General features: G+C 39.2%; 1 protein-coding gene and 1 non-coding gene across 2 annotated transcripts in view; one reads left to right on the top strand and one right to left on the bottom strand.

Moving 5' to 3' along the window:
• GRM7 (glutamate metabotropic receptor 7) overlaps positions 1-24437 on the bottom strand; it is a 1162681-nt gene that overhangs the window by 652770 nt on the left and 485474 nt on the right. The window lies entirely within an intron of this gene.
• Positions 12129-12234, top strand: LOC142452064 (U6 spliceosomal RNA). The gene has a single exon (XR_012785127.1). It is a non-coding gene; the product is annotated as a U6 spliceosomal RNA (small nuclear RNA).

The following is a 24437-nucleotide window of genomic DNA, read 5'->3' as shown; positions in this document are numbered from 1 at the left end:
CAAGCCCACAAGTCCAACATTAACCCATATGTCCAACACCAATCTACAAAGTCCTCCTCCATCTCACAAAACAGACACTATGAAGCCAACTGCAGGAGGAAAGACGAGTCAGAGAGCGTGTAAACATCTCAGTACTGGCAGGGGTCTCCACATGGCTGTTCCACCATCCAGGGCTGCATCAGGGTAGGTTCATGTGGCTTCTCCTCAGGGATGTCTTGCAGGAAGTGAGCCTTGCCAGCTAAAGCAGAGAACTGGCTAAGGAAGTTGCACTCTGGTCCGACCATCAGAAAGCAAGAGACCAGAGAACTAGAAAGGGAGGTTCACCTAGTCATTTATCTCTCTGTCGTTCAATTAGTCCCACATGTGTTTATCAGCCAGGTTGCCACAATAAACTTTTACTAACTCAGAGTGGAATTACTCATTATTACCCCAAAGTACCAACTCAGCAATTTGTTGTGTACTGTCCCTAAAACTGTATGTTCTGAGTCTGGAGGTCTTAGTTCCAAAGGGAGGAATATACCCACCTGGAGCCACAGGAGTGGTTTCATTGATCTGGAAGGTAATCATGCCTCCTGGATCTGGAAGGTAATCATGCCTCCTGGATCTGGAAGCTAATCATGCCTTCTGGCCATTGTGCACCTCTCATCTCAGTGGATCAAAAGGCAAAGAAGCCTTTTACTCTATTGAGTGGTGTGATAGGTCTTGATTCCCACAGGGAAATTGGATTCGTGTTGCATAAGAGAGGTCTGGAAGAATAGATCTGGAATTCAGGAGATTCCTTAAGTCATCTCTTAGAACTACCATGTCCTGTGATTAAAACCAATGCTCAACTACAGCACCACAACTCAGAACTGACTCCTAATCATCTAAACTCTTCAGGAATGAAGGTGTGGGTGTCCCTACCAGGCAAAGAAATGCCACCAGACTAGGTGTTTGCTGAGGGCAAAGGACACACGACATGGGAGTACAAGAAGGTGGTTCTAAGTACCAGCTATGGCCCTGAGACCAGCTGCAGAAAGGAGGACTGCAAAGGATGTGGGTGATTCCTCTTTCATGTATGCATCAAATTATTTGCTTTATCCACTTATGAATACAAGGTGAAGTTGGGACTAGGGTGTTTGGGGTTGTACACATGTTAGTTGCATCATGTGAAGTGCAAGCACAATGTAACTGTTGTCTTTGGAGATCATGTGTGGTTAAAGACTTGTCTATCAGTATCAAGTTGACGAGGGGTGGTCTATGAGGGTAGAGTTTATGTCACGACCTGCGTGAAGGTTTTGGACAAAGTCTACCTATCAGGCAGGTCTCAGTCTGATGACACCTCCTCCTTGGGGCTGTGGCCTTGTGTTTAGGAGAGAGTCTCTGAGAAGAGCTGAGTTCTCTTTTGGTCTTTGGACTTCCTTCTTGCTGGAATTCTATGTCTTCTCCTTCTCTGTGCTGCTGACCCTGGGGACTTTTGCAACTCTCCGTCCTCCCACTGACCCCAGTTCCTCTAGAATGGGCAATCACTAGCCTGTGATCTCTTTGCTTCTCACTACAGGTGCATGAGTAGGAAGAAAGCACCAGCTAGCACTTAATCCATCAATATGACTGAACTGAACTGAGAAGCGTTTTGGGGATAAAATGACTTCTTGATAGAAAGTTCTTTTTTAGACATATATGAGTGTCACTGGTTTTGTTTCTCTAGACAAGCGCGTCTAACAAACAATTCAAACTTCTTTATTGTCAACTCATTATAATGCCAGCTTTGACAATTTACTCCTTAACCCATTCTAGTAAACACAATAATGAACTCAAGGAGAGCTTTCTCTCTCTCCATGGCCTCACAATGACGATAGAATAATCTTCCTGCTATTAGGTTTTTACACGATTAGAGCTCCGTGCTGCACAGTGGGTTATTATCTGGGCTTTTAATGGCAAAGACCATGGTTCACCCCCCACCAGCCAATCTGTGAGAGAAAGATGAGTCTTTCATCTAAAATTGCTACTCTCAAAGACACTAAGGAGCAATTCTAATTGTACAGGATCTCAGTGAGTTGGTGTTTTTAGTCCAGGTATAGCTTGCTTTTCTTCTTGCTGTGGGAGTTACATAATTTCATGTCAACTTGATAAAAAGTGTAGGGGTGGAGTCTAGCCTCCTGTCAATCAGGTCATAGTCTGATGATCTCCTTGGGGAGATCAGGTCTCCTTGTGGGGAGAATGCTGGGAACTTCCTGTCTTTTTCCCTGGTGATTGGGTCAGTGTGTTGCTTCTTGAGGTAGTCCTTTGCCTCAACTATGTACTACACTGCCTGTGGGCCAAGCCAACCTGTGGATCATGTTGCCAACCTGTGGATCGTGTGCATTGCTGTGCCTTTCTAGGGCATGAGGCTCCTTTGAGAACTGCTTCACCAAGCTGCTTGTGGATTCAACTGTACATTCGTTGTTAGTGTTTGAGGCACGATCAGGACCTGCTTGGCCATGCTGCTGGTGGATTGTGTTGGCAAGCTTGCCTGGCTAAAGCTTGAGGCTCCACGGGGCCTGCTTTGCTAAGCTCTTACTCTACTGACAGCTGGTACCCGACCCTTGTCCGGCCTGAGGGTAGATTCCACTATCTGCTTCTACCAGCAGCCTGCATGAGTTGAAGGACCTCCAGTCTATCAATTAGTCCACAAAAGTAAATTTACCTAAGTTTTCTGTACTGCTGTGTGGACTAATTAGCTGTTATATTCCTTATCACTATATAAAACTATATCTATATATAATCATAAGTGTCCTGGTATTGATTCTCTAGAGAACCCTAACTAACACAAGTGTCCCTACACGCTCATAAGAATTTGTCAATTCTTGTTTCTCAGTTTCTCTTCTCTTAACCATAGTACTTATAGTGAGTTTCCACAAAACAATAGACAAAAGCATCACTGAACAAAATTAGTATGTGTGTCCATTCACTCTGGAAAAGACCACAAACCAGTGGAACACACACTCAAAAACCCCAAAGTGTAAAATAAAGTCAGACAGAATTTTAATATGGAACAGAATTCATTGTCTGAACTGGAAAAAACAAATATATTTTTAAGATTTTATTGTTCAAGTATACCCACAACTTTAATTATGATTCAATGAGACCCTTTAAGTGGTCTCAAATAAATACATTTTACTGAGCTATATTGAATTTATATTAAAAATTCTGAGAGGAATGTCCTCTTTTCCCTGAGTTGCAGAGGTTGTTTAGGATTGAAAAATAAAATAAGATAAATGTCTTTGGGCTTGGTGAAACACAATTTAAGTGGGCACTTGTTTTCCCTATAGAAGATTTTCAGTGGTAAGTAATAACAGTGTTCAAGCATTGCTAATTCACGGATATTTGTTTTCTGTATGTAATTTCTGGGTACAACGCTGGTCACACACACAATTCTTTTTTATGCCACTTGGGCTGCCCAGAAAAAAGTAATTCCCAGCAACCTCTCCCTCCACTGAGCAACTCCACGTTCCATGACACGATCTTTTTTGTCAGGACCAGCTCTTGAAATTCCATGCAGTAATGTAGGTGCTTGTCAAGCATAGAATATTCAAACTAAACATTTTCTTTTGAAATTGAACATATTGAACATACTGAATCCATCCATTTCAAGCCAAAACAAAAGTGGGTTTTAATAGACCTGTCTTTTAGAATATTTTTGTTTTACCTTTTCCATTGAAACATGGCCCAGGGTCTTTCCTTTTAGTCTCTCTTCTTAACATATACGTTAAATTCATCTCACAATTTCATCGTGGTAAGTGTGGCAGTTGCCTAATCTCCTGTTAACTTGAATGAAGGAGTGGGCTCAAGCCTGTCAATCAGGTTATAGCTAATGAGGCCGCTGTGTGAGACTGGTCTTCTCCGAAGGATTCTGGGAACTCTTGTCTTCCCCTCTGGAGGTGGGACAGACTCTCAGCTTCTACTTCCTGCTGACAAGACACATGGAGTCATATACCAAGGAAGCCAGAGCCCTGGAGCTGGAGGAGCCATGCTGAAACCCACACCAGCACTGAGATGCTTCCACAGCCAGTGCATCCACAGACTTTCCACCCACTGTCCTGGAATCTTCCTGCATTCAGTGTCATTGTATTTGCTGTGTGAGTCTGAAGAGGAAATTATACACTGGTATCAGACATATGGGCTACTATTAGACTTCATTGCTGTGGAGATGGGTCTGTGGCAGGAGTATCCACTGGGCTCATGAATGTACTGCCCTATGCCCACTGGTCTTGACCCAGTGGTTCTGACTACTGTCCTGCTGAGCATTCTTATAAAAGTGTCTGATGGCTGATCCCTTTACCTGCAAGCCAGGACGGCCTCTGTATGTAGGAGGATTAAGGAGATAATTCCCTCACTCTCCTGTATCTTCTAAGCAGGGCATCTTTGGTAAATAAGAGATTGTAGCCTGCTTAGGACAGAAACCATGGTTCAGACTAAGGCAGAATGGAAAAGCAACAAACAGTTTGAATAGGACAAATGCTAAGAGGACGGGGCCACTAGATCTCTGCAGCTCAGCCCCCCTCATCCCAAATGCAGAGAGCATTTAGAGAAACTCCATATGTTATAGAATTTACAGCTCGGGTGCCCTTTTCCCAGTGCCTTTATCTGTAGTCCTGCGGATATGAATGTAGCTTAAGTGTTGAGTACAGACAAGGAAAGCACAGCTAACTAGACAATTGAGCATTCACGGGCACCTTAACACTAAGGCCTGCTGATCGACTGTTGCAAAACCAGACACTGGAAACACTACAGAGTGTAGTTCTACTCTCGCACACCGAGGCTCACTGCTGGTCTCTAGCAACCTGATGGCAACTGCTATTCTCTTTTAGGAACAAATATCTCCAGTGGGAGATGTCTGACCTCACCACGCAAAGGTCCTGCCTTGGCTTTTACCCATGATAGGAAAAAGAAAACATAACAACTCTTACCTTTCATTTACATGATTACTCATGTGTAAAATGTGATCCTTTGATTACCCACTCATAAGACTGTTATAACTTGTGAGTCAATTTTTTAAGCATCATACCTGATATTTAAATAAGCAAAGTATACAAATAGATACTTCCTTGCTATTCTTCCACTGAATTTAAGTTCATCAGATTAAAATTCTTAACTTAAGAAGCTCTGAGAAGTGACTTATTTATTAAATAACTAACATTCAAATCTTTGTCTTCCAGACATCAGCACTTATGGTCCCTTTAGTTCAGCAGTTTTCAACCTGTGGTCATGACCCCTTTGGGGGTTGAATGACCCTTTCACAGGGGTTGCCTTATTCATAACAGTAGCAAAATGACAGTTATGAAGTAGCAATGAAAATAATTTTATGGTTGTGAGTCATCACAACCTGAGGCACTGTATTAAAGGGTCACAGCATCAGAAAGGTTGAGAACCACTGCTTTAGCTACAGCATATACTTGAACACATAGCAGAAATAAAAAAAAAACCAAACAAACAGAGCACATCTAAGAAGACAAAGAACTAGATTTGTCTTTGTTCTGACTTAATTTTGTGGCAGCTCTGTTAACCTGAGCCTCAGCTCTTCATCAGCAAGATCAGGTGAATATACTAGAGATTCTCAAAGGACCTTTCCTGGGTTAATGTTCTGTGACTCTCAGAAGGCAACATGGCCCACCAGAACCTACCCAAGCACAAAAGTGAGGGAAGAGTGTGTTATTGAGGTCTTCAACGCAACTTTGTTCAGAGTTGCAGGTCATATGCTCTCCCTACAACCCTTATTTAACAACACAAAGCATCATGCTGCTCTTCTGTGGCACTTGGGTGTTTTCACACCCTTTGATTTCATGAACTAAGTGGCAGTTTTTAGTCGCAAAATGTATTATTACATAGTTAACCCGGGCTTTGCAAATCCAATTGACTAGTCTTAGAGTTCCAGAGTTAAAGGGTTAAAGTGCTCGTTTGCGAACCAAAAGATTAAAGGTTATGTATACCCAGAAACACCTGAGACGAAAGGTCTAGAAATGTCTTCTGAAAAGTTGAAAGCCCCATGAAATCCATCTACTCTTAAACACATGGGATTGCCATGAGTTATAATCCACCTAAATACCACTGATAGTATCAGCATGCACTCCAAGTGAGGACCTGACAGGCTGTGGTCACAAATGAGTCATTTACACCAAATGTAACGGTTTCATCTGTGTTCAACCTAGCACTAGGTACCAATGAGTTCATATTGAACATGGCTACAGGTGCCCACGTCACTTTTCATCCATACCTTAAGTGACTCTTGTAAAATAGCAAAACAAAACCTTTGAAGCACGCCATCTTCAAACTGAATTTGCCACATTCTCATGTCTTTTCATTCTAATCCTACCAACCCCACTGCACATTCTATTTCTTTAGAAACTGTAGGAATTCTCACATTCCTATCTTGCACCAACCGACCTTGATCTCTTTCCTTCCCTTGTGATCCTTCACAAATTATTAGCAATGTAAACACCTTTGAAAAACTTCTGTCAGTCCACAGAGAGAACAACATGGCTGGCCCCACTATGAGACATGATGCCCCTGAGTGACTAAGGGTGATACAGGGGACAGCACCGGAGACACAGTGTGGGAATTGCACCTGACATGATCCCACCACACCGTGGCAAAGCACTGGGGGAGTGCAGTGGAACAGCAAGGGAATGGAGTGGCAAGGTCCCCAGGGAATGCTGAAAGTGGACTTTGGGGCCAGGTTGTGGTGCCTCAACAGACTGGATTGGAAAGCACTCCAACAAATGATCCTTGAACTAACTACAAGCTCTTCTTTCTTGATGTGTTTTGTTTTGTTCTTTGTCAGTAGTTTGTTTTTGTTGTTTTGTTGTCTGGTTGTATACTGTTGCTTTGTTTTCCTATGTCTAGTTTTCGTGCATGTTAGTGACTCCACAGGTCTGTCTGAATAGGACAGGCTGGATGAACTATCTGGAGGAAAAACAACAGGACCGACAGTTCTGGGGAGACTTGGGGTGGGGGGGTAGGGGGGTAAGGAAGTGGTGTTAACAAACCCAGGGACAAGGGAAAAACATGGGACCCCAAATGGTAGAGAAGGGGGAGTGGCAGGCCTGGTGGGAAATGATCAAGGGTAAGGTTGCTTAGAGAAGAGGTATACTCTAGCCCAGGTGGCGATGAAGCATGGTAGTAGGGCAGGAGGAAAGTCAAGGGAGATGGAGGAAAGAGCTAGGAGTCAAAGGGCATTCATGGAGGTCTAGACAAAGACATGTACATGCAAATATATATAGGAGGATGGGGAAATAGATCTATGTGTCTATATTTATAGGTCAAATATTAAGGTGGCGGAAGGACCTTGGGCCTCTACTCAAACACTCCCTCAATGCATGAATACCTTCTTTTATTAAATTGGAACTCTATGATGCTCACTCTCCTGACACAATGGCTGGAGCCAAAGTGGGTGAACAAGTAAATGTGGTGAAGAAAGCTGATGGTGCCCGGCTATCAAAAGAGATAGTGTCTGGGGTCTTAAAGGCTTGAAGGTGAACAAGCGGCCATCTAGCTCAGAAGCAAATAAGCCCACATGGAAGAAGCACACCGGCCAGTGCGATCACGAGGTGCCCAAGGGACCAGGTACAAGGCATCATGCAAAAAAAAATATATAAGTGTGTGTATGTACGTGTATATATGTGTATATGTGTATATGTATGTATATATATGTATATATATCATATTAAATGAAGGGGGAAGTGCAGAGTGGAGACCCAAGGCCCAAATGTCGACCAATGGAGATCCCCTCATAGAGGGGTTTAGGAGAGGAGAAGGGTTAATTAGGGTGTGAGGTAGTACCGATGAAGAACACAGCTTTCCCCCAGATCCTGGATGCTTCCTCCCCCCAACTACCATGATCCGAATTCTACCTTGCAGGCCTGGATAGGACAGAGGCTGTACACTGGTGCATATGAGGGTTGGAGGTACAGGGAATCCAGGGTGGATGATACCTTCAGGACCAAGGGAGTGAGGGACGATGCTGGGAGAGTGGAGGGTGAGTGGGTTGGAAAGGGGGAAATGATTACAAGGATCCACATGTGACCTCTTCCCTGGGAGAGGGACAGCAGAGAAGGGGGGAAGGGAGACTCCGGAAAGGGCAAGATATGACAAAACAACGATGTATAAATTACCAAGGGCATATGAGGGAGGGGGGAATGGGGAGGGAGGGGAAAAAAAAAGAGGACCTGATGCAAGGGGCTTAAGTGGAGAGCAAATGCCTTGAGAATGATTGGGGCAGAGAATGTATGGATGTGCTTTATACAATTGATGTATGTATATGTATGGATTGTGGTAAGAGTTGTATGAGTCCCTAATAAAATGTAAAAGAAGAAAAGAGAAAAAAATGATTAGGGCAAAGACTGTACAGATGTGCTTTATACAATTGATGTATGTATATGTATGAACTGTGAAAAGAATTGTATGAGCCCCAATAAATTGTTAAAATAAAAAAAAAAGCAATTACATCACTTTGACAACTAAAAAAAAAAAAGAAAAACTTCTGTCAACCTATAATATAGATTTCCCTCAAATAAATCAGTAGAGGATAATGAATTTTACAATACAAACCTACGAAAATGTTAAGTCAAAACATAATACATATCTGGAATGTAGAATTCTATCATTTAATTGGGGGAAAGACTGGGTTTCTGATCCTGTAAATAGTTACAGTCTTGGAAATCTACAGAAGGTCACAATGTGTCACTATTGACTCCATGGCAGTGAGCTTAGTTTTGAGATGATTTAAATCACATTTTAAAACATTAGGAAATTTCTTTTAAAAATATGGAATGGTAGCGCTTAGTGAGTAACAGACTGTAGCCTTCCCAGCGAAACTCAAACCCATTGTCAAAGAATTATTTCCAACTCATTGAAACCCTATAGAACAAGGTGAAATTTTCTTTGGGTTTTTGAGACTATAAATATCTATGACAACAGAAAGCCTTATCTTTCTCCCGTGGGATGTCTGAGTTCAAAGTGCTAGCCTATCATCTGTCAGCCTGAGACACAATATTCAGGGATTAAAGGTGCTTTTGATGGCTGGGTTTCTCTCCAAAACCAATTCTATACGAACAAATAGATTTAAATGATAGGCGTGAACAACTTATACTTGTGGCTCAGCCTTTGAAATATGCTTGCGAGAGAAACAGAACCAAATGGAACCATTAGAGCAACAAAAGCTCTCTAGATACTGACATTCTCAGTCATTTTGGTATGAGTGAACCACTTCTAAAAACTGCTCAGAAGGGTTAGCTCTGGTTCTTAATGCACGCGCTATCATGGAGTCAGTGCTGATTCATGGTGCACCCCATGGGTTTTTGAGACTATAAATGTTCACGGGAGTAGAAAAAAAATGTCCAGTCTTTCTCCCAAGGAGTGGTTGCTGGTTCCATACTGTGGACCATGTGGATAGAATTCCAGCTCATGCCCAGTACAGCACTGGGATCAAGACGGAAAATGCTAAGCTTCTGTTTATCAAACATGATCAACAACCCCCCTGGAAAATGATGAGTAACCTGGGAGGTGTACTACAGCCACCGTGGCAGGCACGATGCATGAAAGGCACACACACCTATTACACAGTCCCTTCCTTAATAGCACATTCATGTGTGTTCTCTCCCCTTACCTGTGTCTCCTTCAAACTGCTCCCCATTGCGGGGCTCCCAGCCAAGAGAGCAGCTAAGAATTAGCTATTAGGGATTAATTATGAAGCATCATTCAGTAATTTGAAACAAAAATAGACATAACTTATTCTCAAGCAGTTTCTTCAGTCAGAAATGGAATGTTCTTCTTTTTGACTTGATACATTTCACATTCAAAGTCCTACTTCCCTTATTAAAGCTTCTTAAATACCACTGAGAAACATAGGCACCGACCCTGACAGCAATGATTGAAAATTCCCCCCTGGAAAATCTATCAAAATGGAGCTTATTTATTGATCTTTTCTATCCATTTCTATATGATGAACTGATCAAGATAAAGCACTTAATCTTCTATGTGGGCACAGGGCCCAGACCATTTCTAAGGACTTAGCAGATATTCATTAACTGGTGCTTTTAACACCTTCTCCTGGGTGTTCAAGATACTTATTTGATGTTTACTTATTTATTTATGTGCGCGTGCATGTGTACTTGGTATATTTCTATTTGTATGTGTGTTCGAATTTGTGTCTGGCCAAACTATAGTTTAACAGAGAGAAGAGCTGTCAAATGACCTTAACGTGGTAATTCACTATATCAACTCCCTGAACTCTTACTCAAAGTTTAAAACAAAGAACCACAAAGGCATTCTGGTCATCATCCAGTGTTTAACAGACACAGAGATGATAAAATAGCGAACAGGCAAGTCATTTCCTTGTTTCAATGTGTCCCTTTAGGTAAAACACAAACAGGTATTAATCTTATTCATCCATTCACTAATTTATTCACTGGTTACTATCCAAGGAGAATCCCCTTGTTACTTGGTGATTTCCTTCTAGTGAGGGAAAGAATAGCTAATGAAGAGAATGTCTATATATTAGCACTGTTAATTTCAATATTTCAAAGGAAGGTTTTCTTGTTATTAATAATTATGGAAATATCTGTATTAAAATAATAAGCTTCTGCTAAAACTTTGTATAAAAAATTATAGGTCTGATCCAATATAGCTGCCTAGCTGGAGGCTCTGTAAAATCCTCTTCAAACAAAATTCTTTTTAAAAGTAGGAGAGACTCAAGAACCTGATTTCAGAACTAAAATAGACATGAAAGTAAAATCCAGCATAAGAGACAAAGGCCATTATATAACAAGGAAAGCCATCATTGAACAAGAAGACATACCATATAAGCATCTATACAACCAATGTGAGATCCTCGCAATATTCTACAGCATTGCAAAGACAAATGGACTATAATATAAAAATACTAGGGGACATGGCAATGAAGATCAAGGATTGCAGGCTTCCGTATGGATTAAAATTTAATATAAATAAAACCAAAATCTTCGCAACTGGACCCATAGGCACTATCAAGATAAATACAGAGGGGAGGAGGGGGTAAGGTGGCAAGGATTTTGTCTTGCTTTGATCCATAATCAATGCTCATGGAGGCAGTGGTCAAGAGATCAAAGATTAGTTAACAAGGTGGATTACTTAAATCTGCTGCATGGACCTCTTTGGAGTATTGAGAAGAAAACATGTTACTTTGAGGACTAAGGTGCTCCTATCCCAAGCAATAATTTTTTCATGAGCTCCATATGCATATTAAAATTAGACTTGAATAAGGCAGACTAATGAATGGATGCATTGGAATTGTGGTGATGGAGAATATTGAAAGTACCATGGACTGCTAAAGGGACAAACCAATTTGTCCTGGAGAAAAATATAGCCAAAGTTCTCCTTAGAGGCAAGATGGCAAGATTTCATTTTATATATTTGAAGATATTCTCCAGAGAAACCAGTTTGTAGAAAAGAATATCATGTTTGATAAAGGAGAGGGGGAGCAACAACAACAACATCAACAAACAGGAACACCGTCATGGAGATGAGTTGTCACAGTGACTGCAACAATGGACTCAGGGCTAGGCCCAATTGTGAGGATGATGCAGAACCGGGTAGCTATGGGTTGGAACTAACTCAACGCCACCTAACAACAACTCAGTACTTTAATACTTCATTTTTGAAAAAGACAGATGAAGTAGAAATAAACTCAACACAGATACAGAAGAACAAAACAATATCATTCATTAATTGATCTCGTAAACATATACAGTACACTTAACCCAACTAAAGTAAAATATGAATTTTTAGAGCACATGAAAGGTACTACGAAATAGTTGGTATTTAGGCCATAAAATTAAGCATCATAAATTTTAAAACCTTAAAATATGACAAGCCATTTTAGATCACAATGTTGTAAAATTAGAAATCAAATATCAGATGGTCTAGAAAAACAATCAGTTACATGGAAATTGAACAGCACTCTATTTAAAAACCACAAGGGACTTGATGTAAAGACCACAATTAATAAGACAAAATAAACCTTTGAAACAAATGAGAAAAAAAACATAAAATACCCAAATCTCAGGGACATAGTAAAAGCAGGGCTCAGAGAGGAATTTATAGCAATAAGTACACAAATCAAAGATAAAGAAAGAGTGCTCACTTCAGCAACACATTTACTAAAATTGGAACAATAAAGAGAACGTTAGCATGGCCCTTGTGCAAGGATGACATGCAACTCCTGAAGCATTCCATATTTTAAAAAATAAAGAATTAAAACAAACACCTTGACACATTATCCACTAAAATTACAGCAAGACCAGCAAAACAAATGGCCAAAAACTAGATCAAAAGAAATAATAAAAAATAGAGCATAAATAAATAAATCAGAACATTGAAAAATATACATCAACAAGATAAGAAATTGGTCCTTCGAAAGTAATAACAAAATTGACAAATCACTAGCAAGTCTAATAAACGAAAAGGAGAGGAATAAAACATATGTTTTGAATAAGACATAAAGTTAGTGACCTGACAAAAGAAAATGAGAAGTAATATCAATAATTACACAATATTGTGAGAAAGGAAGGAGCCCCTTCTTCACAGAACCCAACAAGTTAGGCCCCAGTGTCCCCTGATACCTAAAGAGAGAGGCACTGGCCTCTCCACATCCAGACAAACAAGGGCCTGACCATCCTCCCTCAGTAAGAAAGGCACCACTCATCAAAGCAACCTGGAAACCATGGCCATGGGCTTACCTGCATCCTGACAAGGAATGCCTCAAGAGGGCTTTAGGCATCTGACATTCCGGCAAGTAAGTTCCAGTCATCCCTAAGACCAAGCAAAGAAGGTCCTGGAAATCCCAGTGATCTCACAATAAGGCTTCAGCCATCCCTGTCCCCAATCAAGGAAGACAACAGCCATGCCAGTAGAGCCAACAAGATTCACCTGTTTCACAAGAACCAACAGCCCACCCAAGACTAATAGCTGAACCTTGATGGCACAGACACAGCAGTTAGTCTAAGAACACACACACACACATACACACACGATTAACTCCAAAACAAAAAGGATTACTCTGAAGAAGTTTCCACGGAAATACCAGAAATCAAATTCAAGAGAATTATGTTTAACTGCCTTCAGCAAATGGAGTAATGAATCGTAAAACAAGAAATGCCACCCAAAAAAGATGTTCGTAAAATAAATAATAAGAGGAAAATTAGAAAAGCATAGGAAAACAGTCAACTAATAGAAATGAAGCAAAGGAAAATAGAAATAATGAACTTAAAGATAATTCTTTGAAACATGTGACAAGAGAAAAAATAAGAAAGCAAACAAATCTAAAGAAAGACTATAAATGAAGGCATGGGACACACTCAAACCTGTCTCCTTGGGATCCTGGAGCAAAAGGGAAAAAATAAATACAGATAAAATAGCACAAGAAACCATGGGAAATACTTCCGCAACACAATAAAGGAAGAGAAAATAACTATAAAAAGAGTTGGAAAAAAATAAAGAGTTGAAAGAAAGTCAAACAAAATAGTCGCCAAAATAAAGATCGAGTCAAATTCTCCAATGTAAAGGAAAAGGAGTGAACGTTGAGAGCATATCTGGAAAAAGAACAATTTCCCTAAAAAAATAAATAAATAAAAATAAGTTCCAACGTCTCAGAAGACACCAGGTAGGTAAGAAGGTGAGTCATATATGAAAATCCCAAAAGAAAAAAAAAAGCCTGCACATAGCAGCCTATATTGAGCAAAACTCTAAAACATGAGGGAGAATAACTGTATTTCCAGTTAAGGAAAAATTTAAAGGAATTTTACAAAATAAGAACAGCATGGAGAAAATACTGAACGGACTACTTTGGACATAGAATCAACAATACATAAATCTGGGAGCAGCATACAATGCAACAATACCACGAAATCAATTCCATTAAAACAGTACTCAGAATACCACAGAAATCGAAGAAGAACAACGAATCCAATTAAACCACAAAAACAAAATACACACAGCAGAATAACAGCAACAAACTCGTACATCAATGACACTGAATGTCAATGAATTCAGTGCACCAAGCAAATGTCAGAGAGCAGCAGGCTGGATTAGAAAGCAAGATCTTTCAACGTGCCGGCTAGAAGAGACACACTCTAAACACAAAGACAAAAATAAACTAAAAATACAGAGTGGAGTAAAATGTATTAAGCTGATTGCAGCCTCCCCCACAAAAAAAAAAAATCAGGAGTGGCAATATTAATCTCTGATAAAATAGCCTTCAAGGGAAAAAACATATTGAGAGACAGAAAAGGGACTACATAATGATTAAAGAAATAGTGGAACAAGAGAACATAACCATAGTAAACCTACACCCCCAATGAAAATCCCTGGAAATACATTAATTAGAGTCTCACAAAAGAGCAAAGAAAAATAGAGAGCCCAGTAAGAGTAGTAGGAGACTTAAGTACACCATTATAAAGGAAGGAGAGGTCATCAGGGAAGTAACTCAACAACATAAGGCATCAACTCAACCTCCTGGAGGACGTAGAGCACATCACCCCACATTTTCTCCAATGCACATGGAATTTGCTCCAGAATAAATAATTTGTTAGGCACAAAGCAATCCTTAATATTTTTAATTGAGATTCCACAACTCACTTTCTCAAACCAGAGCATTATAAAACTAGAAATGAACCATAGATAAAACAAGGACAAATAATCAGTGGCATGGAGACTGAATGCTAGATTATTTTTGAAGGACTTGGAAATAGATCAAATCAGGTGTGAAATAAAAATAAAAACAATTCTTGAAACAAAGAGAACAAGAACCCAACATACCAAATGTCTGAGAAAAAACAAAGCAGTTATTAGATAGGAATTTCCGTTATTGATTATCATTTGAAAGAAGAAGAAGAAGAAAAATCACTGCCTTAACACAGCATTTTCAACAACTAGAACATGAGCAATTAAAAAACAAACTCTCAAACAGCAGGAGAAAATAAATCATTAAGCAGAAATAAATTACCTGACATACAGGAAAACTGCAAAAAATCAAGATGACAAAAATTGATTCTTTAAAATGATTAACAATATTGAAAAGCTGCTTACAAATTAACAAAGAAAAAAGAAATGTTACAAATATCTACCATGAGAGATTAAACGGGTGACATCACAACTGCACCAAATTAAAAATAGTCATAAACTTTTGTGTGTGTGTGTGTTTTCCATGTTTTTTTTAAATAAATCATTTTATTGGGGCTCATACAACTCTTATCACGATCCATACACATATCAATTGAGTAAAGCACCCTTATACATTTGTTGCCCTCGTCATTCTCAAAATTCGCCTTCCACTTGGGTTCCTGGAATCAGCTCATTTTCCTTTTTTTCCCTCCCCCTCCACCATGAACCCTTAATAGCTTATAAATTATTATTTTATCTTATCTTACACGGCCCAGCGTCTCCCCTCATCCACCTTCCCATTGCCGATCCCCCAGAGAGGAGTCTACACTTAGATCCCTGAGATCGGTTCTCCCTTTCTACACCCCCTTCCTTCCCGGTATCGTTCATCCATCCTAGATTCCCTGTGTTTCCAGATCCCTACTGCACCGCTGTGCATCCTCTGGTTTAACCAGGTCTGCAAGGTAGAATTGGGGTCATGATAATTGGGAGGGTAGGAAGCGTTCAGGAACTAGAGGAAGGTTTTGAGTTTCATTGTTGCTACACTGCACCCTGAGTGACTCATCTCCTCCCCACTACCCCTCTGCAAGGGATGTCTGGCTGTCTACAGATGGGCATCAGGTCCCCATCACACACTCCCCTCATTCACGGCAATGTGATTCACACCACACACACACACCCCCGCCGCCTTTGTTGTTTGAAACCTGGTCCCCTCGGCCCTTCATGATCACACATGTTGGTGTGCTGCTTCTATGTGGGCTTTGTTGTTTCTGGGCTAGATGGCCGCTTGTTTACTTCCAAACCTTTCAGTCCCCAGATGCTATATCTCTCAATAGCCGGGCACCATCAGCCTTCTTCACCACACTTATTTATGCACACCTTCGTCTTCAGCATTTACGTAAGGAAGGTGATCACACAACGATGGTTTTTGTTCTTTGGTGTCTGCTACCTGGTCTGTTCTATTCACACACTATTATGAAAAACTTCTCTGACAGGTTTGAAAATCTAGATGAAATGGACAAATTTCTAGAAACAGACCATCTATCCAAATTAACACAGACTGACGTAGAAAACCTCAGCAGATATATAACAAAAGAAGAAATATAGCAGGTCATTTGAATGGCCAACCAACAAAAGTCCAGGACCAGATGATTTCACAGAAGAATTCTACTAAATATTTAGGGCAGATCTGTCACCAATACTACAGACTATTCCAGAATATAGAAAAGGATAGCAAATTCCCCAAATTACTTTATGAACTGAGTATAACTCTGCTATCAAATCCAGGGAATGACAACATAAAGATAGAAAATTATAGACCAAAATCCCTTATGGACATAAACTCAAAAAGTCTGAACAACTTCCAGACCAATATAATCCAACTCTATTTATGTATTTATAACACACCATGATCAAGTGGGGTTCCACACAGCTTAACAAAGATGGTTTAACATTAGAAAAACAATGTATTCCATTATATAAACAAACCAAAAACCACATCATCATAACAATCAATGCAGAAAAGACATTTGAGAATATCTAACACTGATTCCTGATTAAAATATTTCAAAAATGGAGATAAAAGGGTCATTTCTCAACATAATAAAGGTCATATATGAAAAACCCATGACCAACATCTTTCTCAGTGGGAAACACTAAAAGCAGCAGTTCTCAACCTGTGGGTTGTGACCCCTTTGTGGGTCAGACGACCCTTTCATGGAGTCATCAGACTCATAACAGTAGCAAAATAACAGTTATGAAATAGCAATGAAAATAATGGAATGGTTGGGGGGTCACCACCACATGTGGAACTGTATTAAAGGGTTGCAGCATTGGGAAGGTTGCGAACCAACGATTAAAACACTTAGCCTGGGACAGGAACTAGACAAGGAGGGCCCTATAGCCATTCTTATTCAACATTGTGCTCAGAGTCTGCTGCAAAATATTTAGACAGCAAAAAGAAGCCAAAAGAATCCAAATGGGCAAAGAAGGTGTGAAACTCTCACTAATTGCAAATGATAGTTTGATATATAAAAACCTCAAAATCTCATCAAAATATTGTTGGAAACAATCTGAAGATTTGGCAACATGGCAGAAAATAAGATTAGCAAGCAGAAATCAAATCTGTATAGTACAAAGAGGTTATGTCTGAAAAAGACATTAAAAAAACAATAAAACTTACAATAGCCACTCAAAATGTGAAGTATTTAGGAAGAACACTAGCCAGGAAATCGAAGATCTGTACAAAGAAAACTACAGAAGAATATTAAAAGAAACATATAAATAAAAAACGTGCCCAAAATTGAGATTATCCCAAGTTCATGGATAAGAAGGCTTAATAATGTGAAAATTTTAACTGCCCAAAACAACCTATAAATACAACCCAATCTGATCCAAATCCAAACTTTAAAATGTGGAAAAACTAATTACTAACTTCCTGTGAAGAGGGAAAAGACCAAGGACGAGTGAAGAAATCCTTAAAAAGATGAACCGAGTAGAAACTTGCACTACCTGACCTCAAAACCTTTCACACAGCCACAGTAGTCGAGAGGCATGGTACCAGTACAATGATAGCTACATAAATTAAAGGAACAGAGTAGAAAACCCAGCAATAAATAGATTCACTTATATGCAACTGATCATTGACAAAGGGCCAAACAATATCAAATGGGAAATATTGGATCTCCATCTAACGAAAAATGAAAAGGGACCCATATCTCACCCCAGGTACAAAAACAAACTCAATATGGATCAAGGACTCAATGCAATAAAGATCATCAATGAGAAACAAAGAGACAAGATTTAGGGCCTTATTGCAAGTAATACACAGGCTATTAAATACAATCAAGGAAACACACATAGAAAACAAAATAGATGACCAAAACCTGTTAAGACATTATGCACGTCAAGAAACTTAAAAATAGAGTCAACAGAGAGGGGGAAAACCCACAAAAAAACTTTAGCAATAACATAACAGACATTCCTAACCTCTATAGAATGCTGACAGATCTCAATAAGACAAAAATCAAATAATCTAATTTAAAAGTTGGCAAAGTACATGAACAGCTAGTTCACCAAAAACACCATTCAAATGACTAGTAAGCACAGGAAAAGGTGCTAGTGATGCATAGGCTCTGGGAGATGCAAATTGAAACAACAATGAGACATCACCTTATATTGACAATGACAGCCCAATTTTAAAAAAAACAAAACAGAATGTAACAAGGCACCAGAGAGAGTGTAGAGAGAATGGAATTCTCAAATTTTGCTTCTTTGCCTGAAATGTTTGTTTATATGCTTGTATGCTTATATACGAAACTGGAGGAAATCAATATGGCTCTACTTAAAACAATTGTGGTTAAAAAATCTCATAAAATTCATCAATATCTCTGCTGGGTATATACCCTAAAGAAATTAGAAATATGAACAGACAGGTGTTCATGTGTGGCAGTTACATAATCTCCTATCAACTTTAACGAAGGTGTGGAATCTAGACTGTCAATCAGGTTATAACCAAGGATGCTTCAGTGTGGGGGATGGCCTTTTCCTAAGGATTCTGGAAACTCCTCTCTTCCTCCCTGGAGGTGGGACACATACTCTCTCTGCTCTACATTACTGTGGGAAAGCCACATGGAACTATGCTGACGACAGCCAGGGACCTGGAGCTGGTGGAGCCACTTGGAAAGCAGCCCCAGAGCTAAGATGCTTCCTCCACCACTGAATCCACAATACTTTCCACCAACTTGCCTGTTATCTTCCTGCAATCAGATTCATCGCATGTGTTGCTTGATCCTGAAGAGGAATGTGTAGACTGGTATTGGACATATGGATTAATAGCAGACTTATGGACTTCATCTGGAATGGGCAGAGATGTTTTCTTAATATACAATCACTCTTTGATATAAAGTTCTTTCTTATACATATATGAGTGTCCCTGGATGTGTTTCTCTAGTGAACCCAGACTAACACATCATGGCATCTCTGTCACACTAGCAAGGAGCTCAGCCAATCCCAGAATGAATCAGCCAAAGGATCACTAAAGAAATGTTGGGACATGCACACAATGGAATACTATGCATTGTCAAAAAACAAAGAAACAAAAAGCTGATGAAACTATGAAGCAATTCAATCTTGAATGGCCCTAGCATATTCTGCTGGACAATGTTGGTCAATATCAAAAGGATACATCTTGTATGAGGTCATTACTATATGATCAAACATCAAGACAAAGATATCTCTTCTAATGTCATGTGATCATTTAACCTGGTCTCCCAAAGTTGTTATGCATCATAGTGCTTATGATACATTTATCACTCATTAAGATTGACATTTATTTGTCAATCATAAAAATAGAGGGGAACTTGCCTCAGCTGGGGTCATTTTTCTTGGCGGGGGAGGGACAGAAGCAAAGTTCCTGCCATACAGGATTTAAAACAGTGACCCCAAGTTACTAGTGACTCCTAAATCACTCCTCAAATGGTGACCAGTGGAACTCCATTGTAATTCATGACCAGAGGAGGGTGGATGTGCCTGTTTCTGAGACTGATTTCACTTCAGTTGGTTGGTAAATCAGGGAGGCACAGCGTGCCTTTGGGGCAAACACTTAGCATGACTTATATGAGTCGGACCAGTAATTTCTTAGTAATCACACATTTTTGACTGAGTTTCTTTTCAGCCCTCGGTGACTCCGGTTGTATGCTGTAGTCTACCTGGATTTTGTCTATTTAAGGTGTACAGTACTCTTCCCATGGAATTACATGATTTAGAAACCCCACTAAAGGAACCAGAATTCACCTTAATCACACTTGCTGCAGATGAAAAAAAAAAAAGAAAAAAGAATTACTCCTTTGGACTGAAAGCCCCATTAAGGAACTAGAATTCACCTTAAACACACTTGCTGCAGATTTAAAAAAATGAATTACTCCTTTGGATTGAGAGCTGAAAATTCCTATTCAAGAAGAAGCAAAAGATGACTATTCTATGGTTGGGAATTTAGAAACTAGTAGACTTTGGTTCAAGCATCTTGCTTTGAAGGTTACCAAATAATTGATCATTTAAAACTACCATAGAATCACTATTTCCATACTTTCCTTGCTGTTTGTAACATTTCTCAGTCCTGCAGACATATTTTTACCTTAGTGAAAGAGCTTTGTTGAAATTTTTGCTTTGTGCTTAATTCTAGTTGCTTTCTTAAACAACATTCAGTTACTTGAGTTTTTAATTTATATAAGTGAACATCCCCTGCATTTGAGTCTAAATATTGTTCATGTAGTACTATGTATCTGTATATTATGTATTCTCAATAGTAATTTTAAACCTGTGTTGTTAGCTAAATTAATGATACCACTATTAGAATTACCAAATGTCTCACAGTGATTATTTTCCAGCAACCTCATGACACTGCCTATAAAGTGGATGCGAGATAAATATAAACATTAGATATATGAATGGATTTTTGAGTTTGCACTTAATCATAAACTCTAATTTAAGAACAATTAGTTCTCATGATGGGACTCTACTCAAAAGTTGCCCTCGCTGAGTGATTACTGAAGACAGGGGAATTGTAGCAAACTGTGGTGACAAAATCACATGATGCCTAACTGGCCAAAAAAATAGCATCTGAGGCCTTGTGTTCGTCTGCGTACATTAGAGAAACAAATCCACAGAAACTCATGTATAAGAGAGTTTTATATAAAGGTTAAGTGTGCATCAAGAAAACATCCCAACCCAGTGCTGCCCAAGCCCACAAGTCCAACAGTAACTCAAATGTCCAACACCAATCCACAGAGTTCTCCTCCATCTCACAGAACACACACTATGACAGCCACTGCAGGAGGAAAGCTGAATCAGTGAACATGTAAACATCTCAGCGTTGGCAGGGTCTCCACCCAGCTGTTCCAGCACCCAGGGCTACATCGGGGTAGGTCCATGTGGCTAAGGCCACTGCACCCTGGTCGGACCATCAGAAAGCAAGAGAACCCGAAAACTCGAAAGGCGAGGTTCACTGAGCCATTTATCTCTCTACTCCTTAATTAACCCCACATGTGTTTATTGGCCAGGTTGCCACAATAAAGTAACTACCTCAGGCCTTAAAGGCTTGAAGCAACATGGAAAGAGCACACCAACCTGTAGAATCCAAAGATAGTAAATAATCAACTCAAGGGTTAGAGGAGGGGATTACATTTGAGTTTAAATTCTGAACACCTGTTTTTCACGTGACAATGAAAGCCCAGAATTCATTTGCAGAGTTTCAACTCAGATTGAGCCTCCATTGAGTTCTCTCAGACCATTGACTAGAGATGTAAATTGTCTTGTCCTTAGTTCATTGGAATGCGGATTATTGCAGATATGGGTAGGTTCAAATTTAATACAGTATTATTTAAGTCCCCTTTTCACCAATTGTTAATTTGTCCTAGTTTCTGTTCTCTTTTGGATGGAATTTCTCTGTTTTATTTTATTTTATCGGAGATTTTTGTAGAATTTTTTTTCTAAGAAATCCAGTATAGGTAATCTATACAGAATGTAACTAGATCAATAGTTCTTTAGGGTTAAGGGATATCATTGCTAATGCCAGAATGAGCTTGTTGATCTTGTTTCAAAGCAAAGAATTCTAGAAAACAGTGTACTTATGTTTCCCTGACAATGCCAAGGCATTTGACTATGTGGGTCATACACACTATGGATATCCTTGAGAAGAATGGGAATTCCAGAGCACTTCATTGTGTTCCTATCAAACTTGCACAGGGATCAAGGAGCAATTGTGCAAGCAGATCAAGGGAATACTGAATGGCTTAAAATCAGGAAAAATGTGTGACATATTTGTATTCTCTCATAATTTTTCAGTCTGTATGCTGAAGAAATGATCAGAGAACCTGGCTTATCTGAAGAAGAATGTGGCATCAGGACTGAAGGGAATCTTAGTAAGAACCCATGATAGGCAGTTGATACAACCTTGCTTGTGGAAAGTAAGGAAGGCTTGAAGCACGTGCTGATGAAGATGGAGGACTTTAGTCTTTACTATGAATTGTGACTTGATGTGGGAATATCCAGATCCTCACAACAGGATCAATAGATAAATGAAGATGAGGTTGAAGTTGTTAATGATTTGTCTTCCTTGGACCCACAATGAATGTGCATGGAAACGGCAGTCCAGAGATCAAAAAGATGTGTTGAAATAGACAAATCTGCACGCTCAGTGATGCCACTGCCCATACACGACAGAAACAAACACTGCTCAGCTCTGCTGTTCCCAAGGTCGAAAACAGACAGGACCTCGGTGATCCATAGGGTGGTCAGTGTCTACTACTAAGAAGTAGGTCATTTTTAGTTCACAAAGCCCTGGAAGAGCCTGTGAAGAAAATTAAGCATCACAGCAACACATAAACTTCACATAACAGAGGGACGATCCTACTTATGTAAACACCTGTTATTGCTGGTCTCCCTTACATGCAGCTGTATCCATGTTGTAATCAATACAAATGGCCAGCTTCTTGTTTATTTCCTCGGTGGCAAATTTAGGATGATTCTAATGAGATGATTTGTCGCTGCTAATATATTTCACTTTGTTGATTAGGTGATTTGTTCAGTCATGCTCTTTTTACCTTCACATTCGATTTCATTTCCCTTGTCAGAGTTCGTTTCTGTGTCATTAATTCCAATTTAATTTTTAAAATCACATAATGCTATGGTTTGAAAGTTAAGATTTCATAATGCATTATTGTCACTTACCCTTGTAATTTCTAAATAGATAGCTGGTGACACATTGAATTGTTTTATTCTAAATTATATTGTTGGTATAAGAGCTGTAGGATCCTCCAATGAAATGATCTAAAAAAATAAATATTGTGAAATCTCAAACTTTTACTCTTTACCTCACTCTAGGGAATTAAAAATAAATAACAAAAACAAAACACATGAAAGAAAACAATGCATGCTGGATCGTGCATATGATGGTAACACAACAGTGATTGAAATTAGGGTGATAGTTCATATATGCATGTGTTTATGCTAAACAAAATGTGTTTACATATTTCCTAGTCAACAATGGATAGCCTCAGACAAATTTTGTCAGTAACATACTTATGTCAATCTAACTATAGTTCTTTCAAGCAAAAAAATCCAATCAAAATAGGACTGGGTGAACGGGCCTGCTGGACCAGTGAAATTCAAGATGGTGAGCTCAGAAAGTTAGGATGACTGCTTTGCGGTATTACAAAGTCTTAAAATTTTGGATAGATCTTCTTAAAGGTCACAGGAAAATCATGGGGGTTATTAGACAGGAATTGTTTTTTAATGACAACTACACAGGTCATAAAATTCCAGGAAAACTGTGCCAAGGAAATTTCCCCATCATGCCAATACACCTGCTCACTTTTCAAGAGTCACAAGAAGTGTTCTAAGAAAATTTGTTTTGGAAAAAGTACCGCATCCATCTACCCTAGCGCTCTTAGTTTGCCTATTCAGACTTTTAAAAGAACAGGAGGGGAGATGGCAATATGGTCATTTTAATATTGTGAAGGTAGGAGTCCACATAGTGTAGTGGGTTAGGACTTAAACTGCCAACAGCAAGATCAGTGGTTCAAATCCACCAGCTCCTGTACTGGAGAAAGATGAAGCTTTTGGTGCCATAAAAGTTTATAGTTCCAGAAACCCCGATGGTTACTATGAGTCAGGCACTATGGCATCGTGTTTCGGAGTAAATCAAAAATCACAGGATGAATTGGAAATGCTGCCCTTATAATTATATAAACTAGATGGAAATTATGTTGAGAAACAAAAGTTTCAAATTGCTAAATTTTTGTTCAATTAAATGGTCTATGATTTTGTAAGAATATTTTTAAATTACCCTCTTGTACACATGTATCTTAAATTTATTTTGCCTTTAGTTTGAAAATTTCAGTAACTACTAAGAATTAAAGTCCATTATGAGAATAATTTTCTCTTAGCAGGTATAACTGATCATTTTATGGGTTACAAAACTTCTATACGAATATCAAGAAATTTATAAAATATTTTCCTCTACCAGCATACTTATAAAATGCATCAATCGCATATATATTTAACTTATAATTCAATAGGAGAGTCTAGATTTTTAGAAAACTGAATTTCAGTGTCATAAAATGTCTTTAGATGGATACATTTATTTATAATGGAGATTATGGATACAGTTATGTCTGAATCTATAGGCATCCATCATTAGTCTGTCAGTTTGTCATACTGTGGTGGCTTACATGTTGCTGTGATCCTGGAAGCTAGCTCAAATAGCAGCAGGGAAACCCAAGGAGAGC

Source organism: Tenrec ecaudatus, chromosome 6 (genome assembly GCF_050624435.1).
Source record: "Tenrec ecaudatus isolate mTenEca1 chromosome 6, mTenEca1.hap1, whole genome shotgun sequence".
Lineage (NCBI taxonomy): Eukaryota > Metazoa > Chordata > Mammalia > Afrosoricida > Tenrecidae > Tenrec > Tenrec ecaudatus.
The sequence above is the reverse complement of the archived record's forward strand: the minus strand, read 5'-3'. Positions and strand labels throughout refer to the sequence as shown.